Source organism: Odontesthes bonariensis, chromosome 22 (assembly GCF_027942865.1).
Source record: "Odontesthes bonariensis isolate fOdoBon6 chromosome 22, fOdoBon6.hap1, whole genome shotgun sequence".
Classification (NCBI taxonomy): domain Eukaryota; kingdom Metazoa; phylum Chordata; class Actinopteri; order Atheriniformes; family Atherinopsidae; genus Odontesthes; species Odontesthes bonariensis.
The window spans coordinates 3,508,767-3,528,815 of NC_134527.1; positions in this window are offsets into that span (position 1 = coordinate 3,508,767).

Sequence of the window (20,049 nt, forward strand, 5' to 3'; positions counted from 1 at the left end):
CGAGAAAGGACCTTTTGGAGAACACACCTAGCTGGAACCGCTCCTATTGCACATACCTGCCTGCCCTGAAGCAGCCGTCCTCCTCTACTATTCACTACCACCTGGAAGGAACCTACAAGCCCACTCCCTAACAGCCATCCCTGAATCCCGTCCACCTCTCCCTGGCGGAGGAAACTCGCCCCGAAGTAAGTCGCCTGCCTGCTACGTTAAACTTCCTCCTCACACCTGCTTTCCTAACCCTGTGTCCTGTGTTACAGAGGATCAAGCCCAGATCAAGCCCTCACCGTTCCGGACAACCCCTTTACGCTTCCAATAAACTTGCTTTACCGAATCCTGTATCTTCTGAGAGTGTTTTCTCTGTATGTGGGTCAGAAGTCTGAACAAAACCATGACAGTATGCATCATGAGGTTACTACTCATACTCAAACTACCCAAGATGCAACGTAACGTGACGTCGCCAATTGTCATTTCCTGTCAAAACGGCAGTTTCAAGCTAGCTACAACGAGGGTAGGTTCACTTCCTGTTTTCAAAACAAAAGCACCAATTGTATGGTAATGGATTTCCCTATGATAAAAGGCAACGGGTATTTTATTTTGTGAAAATAACAGGAAGTGCGTTGCTCACTGCGGCTAGCTTTAGTAGCGCCGAATTCGTGGGAACAAAATTGTAAACAGCCGGTATTTTGTCAGGTTTTCAACACGTTGGGGATCTAAACGACTACTTTCTCTCCTGAAAATGTTTCAAATGTTGCTAAAGTTTACAGAGTTTAGAGCTTAAAGGGGAACTCCGGGGCATTTGAAGCGCAATCCCATTGCTAGAGGTTGTCAAATACTGACAGTAGGACACAGACAGGTGCAAATCGGCGCTCCCTGTGCGGCGATTGCGCTGTTTGCGCAGCCTGTCATGCTAGCCAACTACGTGGTGGCCAAAGGGCAAATTCTAAACCTTCCACGTAAAACAACAACTTGCACACTGCAGAAACGTCACACCACTTTATAAACCATCCGACAATAAAGTCACAAGCCTTACCATCAAAACCATAGGCATGGTTCTCACATTACTGGCATGGGGACGTTACAAAACAACTTTATAAACAGCATGTAACTCACCGGTTAGTTGTACGCTCGCGCATGTGAAAGCCCAAAAGAGTCGATGGACGATAATCCCATATACAAAACAATTATCTTCTCTAGAAAAACTGCGTTCAAGTATTTAAAACATAACAACAATACATGCCCAGTAATATTGTTGTAATGTTTTAAATACTTGAACGCAGTTTTTCTAGAGAAGATAATTGTTTTGTACATGGGAGTATCGTCCATCGACTCTTTTGGGCTTTCACATGCGCGAGCGTACAACTAACCGGTGAGTGACATGCTGTTTATAAAGTTGTTTTGTAACGTCCCCATGCCAGTAATGTGAGAACCATGCATATGGTTTTGATGGTAAGGCTTGTGACTTTATTGTCGGATGGTTTATAAAGTGTGTGACGTTTCTGCAGTGTGCAAGTTGTTGTTTTACGTGGAAGGTTTAGCACTTGCCCCTTGGCCACCACGTATTTGGTTAGCATGACAGGCTGCGCAAACAGCGCAATCGCCACACAGGGAGCGCCGATTTGCACCATTCTGTGTCCTACTATCAGTATTTGACAACCTCTAGCAATGGAAACGCGCTTCAAATGCCCCGGAGTTCCCCTTTAAGAGAAATCAGCTTCAGGCCGGCTGATTTCGGCTCGGGCAGGAGTGATGAGTATGTAGTATGTAGTATGGAAGTATGTAGTATGTAGTATGTAGTATGGAAGTATGTAGTATGCAGTATGCAGTATGGAAGTATGTAGTTTGCGGTTTCGAACACAGCCCATGTGTGTAAAGTGCATGCGTCCTCAGGCTGAAGCAGGTTGAGGAAATCTGTATTCCATTAACTGGTTTAGCTCCGACCGAGCCCTCCTCTCCCCCTGTTTTCGGTGCACTGATGTTCACAACCTGCCACAAAGCCACATCTGGATGTTCAAAGGCCCCGATGTGTGTGTGTTTGTAGGTATTTTCCCAGCAGCTGCCTGCAATCTCTGCAAAGTGCTTCGGTGTGTCTCGCCCGTACAGACGCACACATCACTGGAAGCATTAGTTGGTGTGGAACAAGGCTTTTCTTCTGCCTCCCAGCAGTGTGTCCACGTACAGTACGTGTGCATGAATGTGTGTCTGTTGGGAACAGCTGAACGGCGCTGTGCATGGTGAGCTGTAAAGGTCAAAGGTTAACGAGAAGCAGACACTGTGCTCATGACACACATTTTAGATACAGAGGATTGTTGGTCAAAGCAAATATAAGTTCATTAGGTTGTGTGTACAGCTGCTCCTCAGCATTTTGGGTATGACTGTCGTTCTGTCAACACTTTGTAAACTGAAATCAGCCATCTGATGGATGCCTCAGATCTGTGCTCAAGCTTTGCTAGCTAAGCACAGAGGATAGCCATAGCAGTCTATAGCAGTCTATAGCAGTCTATAGCAGTCTTTAGCAGTCTTTAGCAGTTTTTAGAAGTTTTTGATGATCTCCTGCCCATTCCTCTGATCCTATATATATATATTTATATATATATTAGGAATATAAAGGGATATATCTAAATATAGGGATATTTATATGTATTGTTATATGTATTATTATTATTATTATTATTATATGTATTATTATATAATATTATGTATTGTTTATTATTATTTATTATTATATTGTATATAATCTATATGTTTATTTAATATATATTATTATATTATATTTATTTTAATATATATATGTATTTATTTGTGTACTACCGTAGCACATCATATTATATTAAACGATTATATAATATTGTTTAATTTTAATAGGCTTTTGAGTGGTTTTTTTTGGTGTTTTGGAACCGTAAAATGGTGTAAAGTTTGGTTTATCACCATTTACAGACTGCACAAGCAAGATACTGTAAGGATTGTAAGACTTCTGAAGCATGCGCTGCATTGGGTTCCCTTTACACTCTGGAGAAAATGTTGAACTCCCCCATTGTCTGTATTTGGATTGGTCCAAAGTGGAGATCTTGGGCTGACTGAAATGCACAGCTCTCTGAAGGCTGGACGTAAAGGGAGAGGTGTGCATAAACAGATGAACTGAGGTGATGAAGAGTCCTTCACAACAATGTGAGAGACTGATAAATTTATACAGAAAAACAATTACTTCAACATATTGCTGTCAAAAGCGGATCATGGGATGTACTTAGTTTCTCACACACAACCATCTGCCTTCAGACGGCTGTTAGGAAAAGTCAGCAGAGTGAAGGAACGGCCTTGATTACAACTGTTGGGGCCTCGGAGCTCGCAGGAGTCAGTCATTAATCTTTATTCAGTCTGTCACCATTAGTGCTGTAATGGGAATAAAGATTTTTTTTTCCTATCATGATTGAGTCAGCCAGCTCGAAAAATGTACAATAACACCGGAAAGACAAGCAGAATATGAATATTGGGTGATATTTTTAGCTTCATGCGGGCTGTGAGGTTGAAAATAGACAGAAGTGTTCAGTCCTGGCACCAAAGCTGCAGCATTATACGGATCTAACACTGACTGCCACACAGTTTGTTGTAATTTCACTAATATTTCACTAATATTCACCTTACTAAAGACATGTCATCCTTGGCCCAGGAGTCCAAAACCGTCTGTTGGTCTGTAGCTGATACCCTGACATACATAAACTGAGATAACCTCGAATCAGAGGTAAAAGATGAATTAAAAATTCATTATTTCTGGCGTTCATATGAAACTATTTAAGAGTTATTTGAAATACGTGATCAATAATTTTTTATTACAACTAGGGCTGGGCGAGTTAACTCGTTAATTATTTAACGCCGATCAATATTTTATATTATTGCAGGTTTTTATATTATATTTATATTTTATATTATATTAACGCAGGTTTTATTAAATCTATTTATTTTTTATTATTTTTTGGGGCTTTCTTTAATGGAAATTTAAAGTTCAGAGAGACAGAAAGCAGGGGGCAGAGAGAGGGGGAACAACATGCAGCACATGGCCGTTTTTTTATTTTATGTATTATTTATTTTATTTTTGTAAAAGTCTGTTGCTCACAGGCTTTTATTTTGCAAAAGTCTTTTGTAAAAATGTAAAATAATAAGAGTAAAATGGAAATAAAAATGGAATTTTCTCATTATTATAGTTGTAAACAGCAATTTTCATAGTTCTGATTATATTTCAGAGGTTGAAGACAGTTCTTTATGACTTTATATTACAGCTGGGCGAGTTAACTCCTTAATGTAACTAAATGTTAATTTAACGCAGATAAATATTTTATCGCGCATTAGCACAGGTTTTATTATTTATTCTATTATTGTAAAAGTCTGTCGCTCACAGGCTTTTATTTTGTAAAAGTCTATTGCTCACAGGCTTTTATTTTGTAAAAGTCTGCTGCTGTCTGCTGTGGAACAGGAAAAGAAAGTAATCGGCGGATCCACCAAACATGGAGAAGGGTACGGAACTTTTACTCGGCCATTTTCATTTTAAAGTTCTTCCAGACGGCGGAGTCGACAGAACCAAAGTCATCTGTAAACACTGCCAAGTTGAATTGTCTTCTCAGCGTAGTAGTTCCAGTCTAAAATATCACTTAAAGGCAAAACACACAACTGATAGCAGCAAGTCATTCAAGGAAACAGACAGTGGAGCGAGGCTTCTACATAAAAACTACAGAAAGATGCTGATGTTAAAAGTGTGTTTGCACAACAAATGTTATGGCACTTTCATTCATATGGCAGCACATTTAAAATAAAGCTAAATGCTAAAAGCTATACACTACTTTTGGATTCATTTTTGGATTTTAATCGTGATTAATCAGGGAAATCATGTGATTAATTAGATTAAACATTTTAATGGTTGCCCAGCCCTAATTACAAAACAAGAAGGTTTTTTTTGTGAATAAACCTTTAAAGTTAACTGAAGCTGAAGAATAACTGACAGTAAATGCACAGATTGGGTTTCAGCTCCCTGATGTTCAGTTGATGTGTTGCTAATGATTCTCTCTGAATTCATTCTTAACATCTGGATGTTTTCCACACACACACAAACACACGCCGGCTTTTTTTTGGTCTCTGGCTGTTTCTGCCGTGATCGTACGATATCTTTTTCCTCAAAGCTGTCGTCCACAACAAACAGAGCTGTAACGACTGTTGCCAGCATTATCGTCCCGTCTCCTCGGCAACGAGACGTTCAAACTTCTGGATCAGTGTCCATGTTTCACAGTGGTCTGTGTCACATTCCACTGACTGTGATTAGTACTGTCGAGCAGTTAGGATCCTACATCAGGGGGGAACACGGTCCTTGCATGGTTGCTGCCATCAAATTCAAGATGAGCTCAAATTTTATGAAATAGTGATCCATGTTTATATGTTCTATAGTGACTGAAATATAATATAATGCATACAAAAAATATATAAAATTTGGGTTGTACTTATTATTATTTATTATATATATATATATTAAAATATATATATATGTATTATTATATTATTATTATATTCATATATATATGTTACATGTATTATTATATTATATTATTTATTGTTATTATTTATTTATATAATAATATAAGTATTTATTATTTACATTTTATATATGTAATATATATTTATATATATATGTTATATGATTATGTATTATTCATTATTAATATAATATATGTGTTATATGTATTATTATATTATTTATTGTTATTATTTATTATTATATTGTATATCATATATAATAATATAATTATTTATTATTATTATTATTATTGTGCTTATTATCTGTTCATTTTCTGGTCTTTGTGTTTAATGGTCCATCCTTTTCCATATCTGTGATTACACATACATGCCAGACTATTTCTTTTTACAGTTTTTATATTCACTGAAAGTCTGAAATCTATTAGCTTAATTTAGACTAAACCATTTATGATCATTTTATACTGTAACAATCCACAAAAAAAGGGGAAATGGAGCAGATCTTTGGATAATTTCTGCTTACTTTCCTGCTAAATATAAAGTGTAAAATGATGCTATAAAGATATATAAGTCATAGAAATTTTGTTTTCCCAATGAAAAACTGAAAACATTTTCTTCTCGGTTACAGTTTTCAGGTGAAGCCTTGAATAAAAATGTCACACTGTTCCACTTTGTTTCACTGGTGCTAAAACAGCAAAGCGTGTTGCGTAACACGTGAATGTTGTGTCTTTATATGTGGGCCGGGTTCACGCTGACGGCAGGACGGAACATTCTGGAATCAGATGGATGTTATTCAACAGGTCTTGCCTTGTGTGGTCTTTTGTTTTATCCTGTCCTTGGACCGCTCAGGGTGTCGCAGGAGTGCTCTTTGTCAGAGAAAACAAAATGAAGCTCGAGCATCAAACCGCCTAAATGACTGTTCGGTGCAGATAGGTTTACGGGACTGTTTAAAAAGGCTGTAGATGTGGAACATTGATTCTGGATTGAATGAAACTGCATATTCACATGTTTGTATATATTCACTTAAAAAAAGTAAAAGCAACACAATCAGAAAATCATTTGTGGAAACTTTTGTTTAAATCCAGATCTTTCCTACACAGAGGAAAACTCTTTTTTATTTGTTTGACCTTTATTTGTGTTTAGACTTAAAACCTTTGCAAAAGTGTTCATAAAAAGTGTTAAAGGGATAGTTCGCCTCTTTTGACATGAAGCTGTATGACATCTCATATCAGCAACATCATTTCTGAACATCTTCTTACCCCCTGCTGCGTCCTGTGAGCAGAGTTCCAGCCTCGTTTTGGTGTTGATGAAGGTAGTTCCGGCTAGTTGGCTGGGGTTTAAAAAATAAAGCGTTTTGCTTCTCAAAACAATATGCGTTCAACAGAGTAATACATTTGCATCACAAAATGGTTCTCCAGGAAAAAGTCAAACCTCACAATCTGTTGGCCCTATTTTCTCTCCCTTCGTATCACTGCCTGCTGCCGCGCCTGTTACGGTGTTTGCCGCAGTGAGTCTGTGGGGTCACATGGCACTGAAAGGATCGGATTATTGGCTGAATTACAATCAGACTGAGTTATTAAGTGCATGTAGACACCTTAATCTGACTAAGAACTGGATCGGATGGGATTCAGACCCCGAGATAACTGGGTTGAAAGTCACTCTAAACCTGCTTGTAGACGCTGAAGCTCGTGGTGAATCAGACTTTGCGTTCTGCGCATGCTCCAGATGTTTTCCCGGGGTCGTGACCCGGAAGTCAAAGGAGACGATATTCCTGTTGTTGTCGCCGTCAGAAAGAAACAAACAACGCGATGGAGAATGCTCCGTTGGGCATCGAGTTTGTGCAACAAGCAGCTCATCACAGAGCAAATGTAGAGGGACGTAGCTTCATCTGGCTCTGCGTTCTCCATCTTTCTCCAATGCCTGAGTTTGTTGTTGTTGTTGGTGGTGAAGAGGTCAACAGGAAGTGGCTCTATTAGCAACAGCTGGAATGGGTACAGCGCCACCTATCATACCGGGGTATGACACGCTTTGTGCCTCTGATCCCATTCATTCACCGCCAGATATCCAAGGAGAATTACCCAACTATAGCTATAATCTAATTAATCTCACCATGTAGACCCACTGAGTGACATTTTATAAAGTTTTTTCAATTTTTAAAACATGAACGACGCGGAAATTGTATTTGAAACCTTAAATACACCCTTAGATGTATCATTAACACTCGAGGAGCCATTGTGCATTCCAACATGGCAGCTCCACACTAACATTAGAGTTAAGATTTAACAGAATGACTCAAAAATGTAACTAATGAGAATTACTTCAACGTAGGAACTGACAGGAAAAAGCACAGCAAGGGATTACTCTGCAGTCTGTGCGGATCCAACTCGTACTTATGATCACACACACAAACAGCACAGACATTTCGATAAGCTTTTGGCAACTAAGATTTCCAACAATAAATGACCTTTTGTTTAAATATCAACAGGCAGAAGGCGCTCCGGCTCACGGCTGCCAGAAATCAGAGTCCGTTCCTCATGATTGTGTTTTAATTATGAGAGAGACGAGCTAAAAACAATTTGATATTATATTATATCATATAAAATGATGAACTTCTAATTACATAGTTAACAAATTAAAACCATCGAACTTGGCTTGACGCTGATTACAAAGAAGAATGCTGTCATTGCATCGACAAAACCCCACAAGAACACATATTTAACATGTTTAGCTTCACACTAAAGATGAGCAAATATGCGGTTTAATGAATAACAGCATAATGCTCATAAAACCTTTGGTTTACAGTTAATTTCTTCTATTTTACAGTTAAAAGTTTACATGGTCTGTGTTCGAAACCGCATACTACATACTTCCATACTACATACTCATCTATCAGACAGTATGCAGAGCGTTTACCCACAATGCATTTCGCTCCTGCCCGAGCCGAAATCAGCCGGCCTGAACCTGATTTCTCTTAAGCTCTAAACTCTGTAAACTTTAGCAACATTTGAAACATTTTCAGGTGAGAAAGTAGTCGTTTAGATCCCCAACGTGTTGAAAACCTGACAAAATACCGGCTGTTTACAATTTTGTTCCGACGAATTCGGCGCTACTAAAGCTAGCCGCAGTGAGCAACGCACTTCCGGTTATTTTCACAAAATAAAATACCCGTTGCCTTTTATCATAGGGAAAGCCATTACCATACAATTGGTGCTTTTGTTTTGAAAACAGGAAGTGAACCTACCCTCGTTGTAGCTAGCTTGAAACTGGCGTTTTGACAGGAAATGACGATCGGCGACGTCACGTTACGTTGCATCTTGGGTAGTTTGAGTATGAGTAGTAACCTCATGATGCATACCCAACATTTCGGAGAATCTAGTATGCATCCGGGAACTTCTCGCTTACTCAAACTCGCATACTAACTCAGAAAGCTTGTAGAAGTATGCGGTTTCGAACATGGTCTCTCCCCATCTCACCTCTCTGAGCTGCTCGTTGCCTCAGCTCAGCTGATCAGCTGCTCCTGGAGGTACCGAGGTCTAAACTAAAGCTCAGAGGAGGCGGAGCTTTTAGTGTTGCCGCTCCCAAACTATGGAACGATCTGCCGTTACATATCAGAAGTGTCCCTTTATTGTCCACTTTTAAAACTCATCTTAAGACACATTTTTATTCTTTGGCTTTTAACACGTGTTGAGACTTTTGCTCTTACTTCTGTTATCGTGTTTTATTGTTTCTGTTGTCTTTTCCATATTCTGCATGTTTATTGATTTTCGTCTGTACAGCTACTGTTGTTTTAAAGTGCTTTATAAATAAAGAAGTACACTGGAAAAAATGCCCCACCAAAATAAGTAAAAAAACAAACAAATAAAAGACGTTTTTTCTTGAAATAAGCAAAAAAATCTGCCAATGGAACTAGTGAAAATCGGCGTGTCGAGATTTCTTGAAATAAGATGTGATATTTAGGACTTTTGAGATAAAAGTGATCTTGAAATTAGCTTAAAAGCTTGTTTCATATGAAATCCGACTCAAAACAAGATGTTTTCAAGACTTTTTCATTTAACAAGATATTCCAGATGTATTGTATTTAAACAAGTCCCTATATCTGGCTGAAATGGTACTTGTTAGGCAGTTGTGTCTTATATTAAGTGTAATGAGATATTTTGACTAGAAATGAGACAAATAAACTTGGTAAGATTTTTTCCAGTGTAGTAGTAGTAAAAGAAGTTCTGCTGAGATTCTCCGTGCCGTATCTTTGCTTTCTGGACACATCGAGCGCCAGCGTTTGGCTCTGGCAGCCCGGCTGGTTTTTCTGTGTTGCAGCTTTTGCCAGAACTTGTATCAACTGATGCAGTTCAGCCCGAGCTTCTGCGACTGAAGTGGTTGTGTTCTTTTTTTATAGCATCCCAGCGCACCGCAGTGCCAGAACACGTGCACTCTCCCACGTGCACTCTCGCACCACAAAGAACCGACCTCCGTGGCAGCTCGGTTGCATGTGGTGGCGAAATGAAGCAGCTTCTCTTCATCTGCGAGGGTCTGCTCCCCTCTTTTTCTTCCTTTTCTATCTTTCCTGGCTTCTTTCTCTCTTTCCTCCTCGCTGCAGCAACTCTTTTCCTTACTCTCTCTATTTTTACTTTTTCTTTTTTTGCCAACTCAGCACCTCTGCCATCCCTTTAAACCCTCTAAACACGCACACATGCACGCACACACACACACACACTCGGCACCTGAACGCTGAACTTAAGCACAATAGTTCCAGACGTAGTTCTAATGTGCTCCCACACGGCTGCTGGGAGTCGTGCACGTCCAGTCAGCAGAAGCTGGGATCGAACACAGCAACCTACATTTGAAGTTAATACATCAAAAGACGGTAAAAATAAACAGTTTTTATTTTTGTCAAAGATCCTTTTGTTCGGGCTTGTTTTGGGTCATCATTCTTTGGGCTTTAGTGCAGTGGACTCAGCAGAGAGGTCCGACGCAGGGCAACAGTCTCACACTGAGAAGGAAATTCATACAAGATGTTAATGGGGGAACAAATGGGTGATGATTTGATAAGGAAGAAAAAAGTATCCTGGACCATTATAATACATATATATATATATACACTGAAAAAAATCAAAGTCTTACCAAGTATATTTGTCTCATTTCTAGTCAAAATATCTCATTACACTTAATATAAGACACAACTGCCTAACAAGTACCATTTCAGCCAGATATAGGGACTTGTTTTAATACATCTGGAATATCTTGTTAAATGAAAAAGTCTTGAAAACAAATTGTTTTGAGTTGGATTTCATATGAAACAAGCTTTGACATTTGAAGAGGTTTTTAAGCTAATTTCAAGATCACTTTTATCTCAAAAGTCCTAAATATCACATCTTATTTCAAGAAATCTTGACAAGCCGATTTTCACTAGTTCCATTAGCAGATTTTTTTTGCTTATTTCAAGCAAAAATCGCTTTTTCTTACTTATTTTTGGAGGGGCATTTTTTCCAGTGTATAATAGGGGCGAGTTGACTCGTTATTATCGCGTTAACTCGTTAAAACTTGCGGTTTTTATTATTTTTTGGGGCTTTCGTGCCTTTAATGGATAGGAAAGTTCAGAGAGACAGGAAGCAGGTGGCAGAGAGAGGGGGAACAACATGCAGCACAGGGCCGTCCGATGTGGGCCAGCTGCAGCGAGGACTATAGCCTCTGTACATGGGGCGCCTGCTCAACCCACTACGCCACGGACCACCTGTTTTATTATTTATTTTATTTTGTAAAAGTCTGTTGCTCACAGGCTTTTATTTTGTAAAAGTCTGCTGCTGTCTGCTGTGGAACAGGAAAAGAAAGTAATCTTTGGATCCACCAAACATGGAGAAGGGTACGGAACTTTTACTCGGCCATTTTCATTTTAAAGTTCTTGCAGACGGCGGAGTCGACAGAACCAAAGTCATCTGTAAACACTGCCAAGTTGAATTGTCTTCTCAGCGTAGTAGTTCCAGTCTAAAATATCACTTAAAGGCAAAACACACAACTGATAGCAGCAAGTCATTCAAGGAAACAGACAGTGGAGCGAGGCTTCTACATAAAAACTACAGAAAGATGCTGATGTTAAAAGTGTGTTTGCACAACAAATGTTATGGCACTTTCATTCATATGGCAGCACATTTAAAATAAAGCTAAATGCTAAAAGCTATACGCTACTTTTGGATTCATTTTGGGATTCTGCGTATAAATGCGATTAATCGTGATTAATCAGGGAAATCATGTGATTAATTAGATTAAACATTTTAATCGTTGCCCAGCCCTAATATATATCAGAAGGAATATAGAGGCGATAAACAACCAAGGACGATGATGATATTATTTAATGTTAGTACACTCATATGGACACAGAAGATTAGACGGTGAAGTGTTATAGTTTATAATTATTAGGAAATATTATAGTTTGTTTACATTGATAAATTTGCTAGAAAAGGTTGATTTTGCCAGCAGATCTTACTTTCAGTCCATTTTTTTCATCTCTCTGGTTTTTATTTTCTCTTGATTTGAGCATTTTCAGCCAAAGAAAACAAAATCTAACCAGGAAACAACGGTTATTGATTGGAGCTATTTCCCAGCATGCAACACTGTGTGACTTATCTTCACATCCTCTGTGGAGGGATATCTAAATATACCAACACAAAGAAGACTTTTAAGTGTAGCTGATGAAGAAAAGATGATAAATTCAACACGACTGATGTGAATTTAGGTCAAAATGATAAAAAAGAAACGGCTGCAGGTGCAAAACGAACATAGTTTCTTCCTCTCTGACCGGGCTTCTATTTTTCCACGTAATCCACAAACATTCCAGGTGATTTACGCTAAGTTTCCTGAACTTTAGAGAAGAAATTCAGCCACAGAACTTTTCTTTGTAAACAGAAAGAAACGGCCTGACCTTAACCCCCTGTCACACTCAGATATACAGTAAATACATGCTGGAAACACCTGTGTAAACCACTGCTACCATCTGCACCCGCCTCCTTATCCCAAAAAGACACCCAGACCAGTCATATCTCACACACACACACACACACACACGTGCACACACATACGTGCACATCATGTGCCTTCTAGAAATATCCACCCTCACACTCCCGACTCTCAGAGACCAATAAACCTGTGGGGGGGAGTTTAAACCTGTGAGATTCGACACCTTCTGAGTTTCTCCTGACGGAAAGAGGGACTCTTACTGTTAATAATCATCGCTTTCACCTGAGAAAGCAGGTGGGGCTGCTCACATGCAGTCACATGTGGGGGGGGGGGGGTGTCTCATTACTAAAACATCAGCAGCTCATAAAAACCGCAATGATGGCCGCCTGTGAAGATTCTGAAAAAGTGCTGCAATAGAAACACGCTGACAGCTAATTTATGCGAGAGGAAGCTGTTTGTTGTGTTTTATTATTTTTATTTATTATTTTTATTTATTTATTTATTTATATATATATTTTATTATTTATATGTTAATTTATATATTTTATTTATTTATTTTTATTATTTATTGTGTTTTATTATTATTATTATTAATTTTATTATTATTTTGGTGTTTTATTGAGCGTACAACAACATATTTTCTTTCTTTTATTCAGACAATAGCTCGCTGTGTGAATGCAGCAGATTGCCCGACTAAATGCTCTTCTTTAAGTCTGAAGAAGCCTACCGTTTTTTCGGACTCTGACGCTGAAGTTTTGAAGGTTTTAAACACTCATTTGAGAGGGTCTCCAGACAGAGGACGCAATCGTGGCCATTTTTCTATATGGCTGTAAAGCCAAACTTAATGTATGCTGCCTCATACTTTCTGATTTGGTCTGTTCCTTGTCACAAACCCGTCCATTTTGGCTAAGCTAGCTACATGCTAGCTTGAGGAGCGGCGCAGCTTGAGGTCTACCATGTTTTGACTGGCAGCCAATCAGAAAGACAAGCATGGTAAATAACATTTCGATATGATAAATTATTATAAATTGTATTTTACAATACTGATTAAAATTTTTTACTATTTTTTATAACAATGTTTAAAAAAATTTGATTCTATTTTTATATTTTTGCATTTTTTTCTTATCTTCCCTCCCCCTAGCGGCCCCCACTTTGAAAACCACTGTCTTAAAGGGATAGTTCGTCTCTTTTGACATGAAGCTGTGTAACATCTCATATCAGCAACATCATTTATGAACATCTTCTTACCCCCTGCTGCTTCCTGTGAGCAGAGTTCCAGCCTCGTTTTGGTGTTGATGAAGGTAGTCCGGCCAACAACAAAATTGTTCTCCAGGAAAAAGTCAGACCTCACAATCGCTTGGCCCTATTTTCTCTCCCTTCGTATCACTGCGTGCTGTGTAGACCGTGCAGACCGAGCAGCAAACACCATAACAGGCGCGGCTGTCGGCAGGCGGCAGCAGGCAGTGATACGAAGGGAGAGAAAATAGGGCCAAGTGACTGTGAGGTCTGACTTTTTCCTGGAGAACCATTTTGTGATGCAAATGTATTACTCTGTTGAACACATATTGTTTTGAGAAGCAAAACGCTTTATTTTTTAAACCCCAGCCAACTAGCCGGAACTACTTTCGTCAATGCCAAAACGAGGCTGGAACTCGGCTCACAGGACGCAGCAGGGGGTAAGAAGATGTTCATAAATGATGTTGCTGATATGGGATGTCATACAGCTTCATGTCAAAAGAGGCGAACTATCCCTTTAAGTTTTAATGCTGACATAGTACCTCAGAATCAGAGATGTGAGATATTAACTGGAACTTTTTTTAAGTTTGAGGTTTTTTTTCCATTCCAGACGCAGAAATTGTCGCCGATAGTAACCTTTTTTACAAACAAACAAACAAAAACTAAAGTTTTACCATAAGAAAAAGGAAAAAACTGAGCAAAAACAGAATTAAAAGCATCGAAGGTCAAGTCAAGTCAACTTTATTGTCAATGCTGCCAGGACATACACAGAATTTAAATCGTGTTTCCCTCTTATCCCTGGTGCAAAACAGCAATAAACATGAAGTAAAATATAATATATAAATAAAGTAGGAGGTAAAAAAAAAGAAAAAATATTTTAAATAGATATATATACAAGCTAAAAGATTTATAAAAACAGTGTTAAATCTGTTGGATTGTCTCTGGGCACTCAGCTGGAGGAAGACGAGGACAGAAGAACATTCCAGAAAGCTGGTAATGGCTACAGATTACACAAACAAACTTCAGCCAGAACTCATCCTCTCTTCTTCTTCTTCTTCTCTCGGAGAAGCACTCCCACTTTCAGACATGCACTTCCACACACACTCAGACACACTCGCAGAGGGATCCGGGTGGAATCAAAGGGCATTAGCTGTGCAGTGTTCAGTTCCCCGGTCCTTTCCCAGCATTCTCCACAGCTGTACGATTACACAGGTGTTTGGCAACAACACACTGCTGTGGACCGCAGAGGGCTGCGTGCGCACATGTGTGTGTGTGTTTGTGTACATGTCTGGAGAAAAAAAAGATGAAAATGTGGTTCCACGTCTGTTGTGTGTTTGCTTGCACAGCTTTCTTGCAGGGCGGTGGGACTTTGGGCTTAAATGTGTGTTTATGCCATTAGTTCCTTTCATTGACTCAGCCCAGATATTTCTCTGACCGGCGCATTTTCTTCACGTTTCCATCTGTCTTCTTCGTCTTTTTTTTTCACGTCTGTGAAACTGTTGGAAACGGGAGTCAGTACAGCTGAGGCAGACGGGTCGTTGCTTTGTGCAGAAAACGCAGACAGAGCTTCCAAAACGTCATAACGCACTGGAAAAAAAAGAAGAAAAAAAAACTCAGCTCTACTGACCCGTGCTAGTTGCTGCTAACTCAGCTCTACTGACCGGTGTTAGTTGCTGCTAACTCAGCTCTACTGATCCATGTTAGTTGCTGCTAACTCAGCTCTACTGACCGGTGTTAGTTGCTGCTAACTCAGCTCTACTGATCCATGTTAGTTGCTGCTAACTCAGCTCTACTGACCGGTGTTAGTTGCTGCTAACTCAGCTCTACTGACCCGTGCTAGTTGCTGCTAACTCAGCTCTACTGATACGTGTTAGTTGCTGCTAACTCAGCTCTACTGACCCGTGCTAGTTGCTGCTAACTCAACTCTACTGACCCGTGCTAGTTGCTGCTAACTCATCTCCACTGACCCGTGTTAGTTGCTGCTAACTCAGCTCTACTGACCCGTGCTAGTTGCTGCTAACTCAACTCTACTGATACGTGTTAGTTGCTGCTAACTCAGCTCTACTGATACGTGTTAGTTGCTGCTAACTCAGCTCTACTGATACGTGTTAGTTGCTGCTAACTCAGCTCTACTGACCCGTGCTAGTTGCTGCTAACTCAACTCTACTGACCCGTGCTAGTTGCTGCTAACTCATCTCCACTGACCCGTGTTAGTTGCTGCTAACTCAGCTCTACTGACCCGTGCTAGTTGCTGCTAACTCAACTCTACTGACCCGTGCTAGTTGCTGCTAACTCATCTCCACTGACCCGTGTTAGTTGCTGTTAACTCAGCTCTACTGACCGGTGTTAGTTGCTGCTAACTCAGCTCTACTGATACGTGTTAGTTGCTGCTAACTCAGCTCTACTGACCCGTGCTAGTTGCTGCTAACTCAGCTCTACTGACACGTGTTAGTTGCTGCTAACTCAGCTCTACTGACCCGTGCTAGTTGCTGCTAACTCAGCTCTACTGACCCGTGCTAGTTGCTGCTAACTCAACTCTACTGACCCGTGTTAGTTGCTGCTAACTCAGCTCTACTGACCCGTGCTAGTTGCTGCTAACTCAGCTCTACTGACCGGTGTTAGTTGCTGCTAACTCAGCTCTACTGACCCGAGTTAGTTGCTGCTAACTCAGCTCTACTGACCGGTGTTAGTTGCTGCTAACTCAGCTCTACTGACCCATGTTAGTTGCTGCTAACTCAGCTCCACTGACCCGTGCTAGTTGCAGCTAACTCAGCTCCACTGACCGGTGTTAGTTGCTGCTAACTCAGCTCTACTGACCGGTGTTAGTTGCTGCTAACTCAGCTCTACTGACCCGTGCTAGTTGCTGCTAACTCAGCTCTACTGACCCGTGTTAGTTGCTGCTAACTCAACTCTACTGACCCGTGCTAGTTACTGCTAACTCATCTCCACTGACCCGTGCTAGTTGCTGCTAACTCAGCTCTACTGACCCGTGTTAGTTGCTGCTAACTCAACTCTACTGACCCGTGCTAGTTACTGCTAACTCATCTCCACTGACCCGTGTTAGTTGCTGCTAACTCAGCTCTACTGACCCGTGCTAGTTGCTGCTAACTCAGCTCTACTGACCTGTGCTAGTTGCTGCTAACTCAGCTCTACTGACCGGTGTTAGTTGCTGCTAACTCAACTCTACTGACCCGTGCTAGTTGCTGCTAACTCAGCTCTACTGACCCGTGTTAGTTGCTGCTAACTCAGCTCTACTGACCGGTGTTAGTTGCTGCTAACTCAGCTCCACTGACCCGAGTTAGTTGCTGCTAACTCAGCTCCACTGACCCGTGTTAGTTGCTGCTAACTCAGCTCTACTGACCGGTGTTAGTTGCTGCTAACTCAGCTCCACTGACCGGTGTTAGTTGCTGCTAACTCAGCTCTACTGACCTGTGTTAGTTGCTGCTAACTCAGCTCTACTGACCCGTGTTAGTTGCTGCTAACTCAGCTCTACTGACCCGTGTTAGTTGCTGCTAACTCAGCTCTACTGACCGGTGTTAGTTGCTGCTAACTCAGCTCTACTGACCGGTGTTAGTTGCTGCTAACTCAGCTCTACTGACCCGAGTTAGTTGCTGCTAACTCAGCTCTACTGACCCATGTTAGTTGCTGCTAACTCAGCTCCACTGACCCGTGCTAGTTGCAGCTAACTCAGCTCCACTGACCGGTGTTAGTTGCTGCTAACTCAGCTCTACTGACCGGTGTTAGTTGCTGCTAACTCAGCTCTACTGACCCATGTTAGTTGCTGCTAACTCAGCTCTACTGACCCATGTTAGTTGCTGCTAACTCAGCTCCACTGACCCGTGCTAGTTGCAGCTAACTCAGCTCCACTGACCGGTGTTAGTTGCTGCTAACTCAGCTCTACTGACCGGTGTTAGTTGCTGCTAACTCAGCTCTACTGACCCGTGCTAGTTGCTGCTAACTCAGCTCTACATTTTGTGTACAAATGCGATTAATCGTGGTAATTAGATTAAATATTTTAATCGTTGCCCAGCCCTAATATATAGTAATGACTCATTAATATGGCCGTCGTTGTCATGGGAGAAGCAGAAGAAGAAGCCGATGACATCATTATAGACGCATAAGGCTGAAGCAGAAGAAAGCAGCGAACTTTATAACTTTACTTTGATTCTGTTGTGGCTGAAAGCTGCTTCAGATTGTCTCAGAGGAGAAAAGTCTCCACATGTACGGCTCAGGTTGGGGTGTTACACCTTTTATCTGCCAAGGCCGGCTTCTCTGCAGCCTGCTTTTGACCCAGATGTGGCTGGCGCTCTGTGTTTTGTGTCAGACCATAACTGTGTGTTCTTTCTCAGTTTCAAGGTTGGAATTCAGACTAAACCAGGATGTGTTGTGTAAATGTTATGTAACTCTTCCCTTCATTCACATGCTGATAGTGAAAAAGAAGAAGCCTCTGTTAAAGATCGGCTGAGGTCCAGCAGGGAATAAACTGGGGAAAAAAAGGAAGAAATCAAGAGAAAGAGTCAAGATTCATCTCACAAACACACCAGCCTGAAGAGCAGCTTTGGTTTCCTTTTATTTGTGCATCTTTTATCCTTAAAGCGACAGCAGTTGCTGCTTCATTTGGGGGTCAAAAACCAGTCAGTTGCTTTGATTAAACTATATTTAACATTCAAAGTGACAAAAGTGTGGGACAAGTTTATCATTTTTTCACATAGAAAAAGACTAGAAAAGAACTTAAAATGAGTGAAATCATCTGTTTATATTCCGAGTTTGAAGCATTAACTTCAAGGTAAAATCTTCATTATGAGGTTTAAACATCTTATTTAGATAATTAAGGACCATAAAAACATTCTGGGAAGAAGAAATATGAGATATAAAATGTGATGTGAGGGATTAATTACAGCAAGCAAAGGTTGGATTTATCCCTGGACCTTTAAACTGGGATGTAATCAGTGATTTGATCAGAATCAGAATCAGAATCAGCTTTATTGGCCAGGTTTGACTAAACAAACAAGGATTCTGACTCCGGTAAAGTACAACACTCAACAATAAATCACAGATCCAAAGATTTTGGTTGGATTTTTCCACTTTTTTCTGTGGAATGAGTATACTGTCTGGTGAACAGAATGGCATATTGACTGATGTCACAATTTGTGGGAATAATCGATTGCCAATGAAGTAAAGATGAAAATATTGGAAAAAAGTGAAAAAAAACGCCTGATTTCTTTGCATTAAATTGAGCCAAAATCATGTAGAAATGTATTTTAAGAGTTATAATTTAATTGGATGTTGTCTCCACATGTGTTCTGTGCATCTGGAATGCATTTATTGACAGCTTACCCAACCCACTGAGGATTTGTGGAAGAAAATTGTAATTTTCCAACATTTTCTATAAAAAAAATGAAGGGTACATACACTAAAATGGCCACAATTTATAAGATTTACTTAAAAAACCCTTTGTAAGTATTTGTACTCAAATGATTGAAGTAATATTTAATGCTGCAATATCAAGTAACACTCACTTGCCAGTATCAAGTAAATTTTACCTACCATAAAACATAACAGTTTTGAAGATATTAAGTAACATTTACTTAATTATATCTAAGTTTTAAGTTCTATTTAGTTAAACAAATTAAGTAAAGTCTACTTGTTTCTCATAGGCAGGAATATAATTTTACTCAAAATTTTAAGTAAATTTGATATAGCTGTAGTATTTGCTGTTATGAAGTAACTTAGTAGATTTTAACGATACACTTTCAGAGTAAAGTTTATGTAGTATTTCTAGGTTTATGTACATACAACTATTAAACATTTAAATTGTATGAGGAAACCGAAGTAAAACTTACTCTTCCCCCATAATTCATGTATTAAATGTTTAATTTTACGTAAGAAGCTCGAGTTCTTACTGAATCTTAAAAATGCAAGGTAGAAATGATGACAGCTACTCTAATAGAGTTTACTTCACCAAAAAGTCACTTTTTCCAGTGTAAATACAGTGTGTACATTTGCAATAAATGGACACTATGGGTGGGAATGTCCGCCTTCTTGTTGTCCCAGTCAGTGTTACGGGGTCATGGACACCTCAACAGGTACGAACTAAAGGCAATAATGGTGATAATGGGTGAGAATTGTGCAATATTGCAATATCAGAGCTTTTATTCTCTCCTCATAAGAAAGCAGAGCCCCTTCTGAATCCTCTCTGGTGGCCGTCAGATTTGAGTTCAGTGGACTGATCGGTCAGGTTTAAGCGTGAGGTTTAAGGCCTTTTAATTCAAATTTCACACACCCTGATGTATTCCCACACCTCATGCTTTTTATCTCACCCTCTCTGTGGAACTGCAGAGGATGCATGCAGCG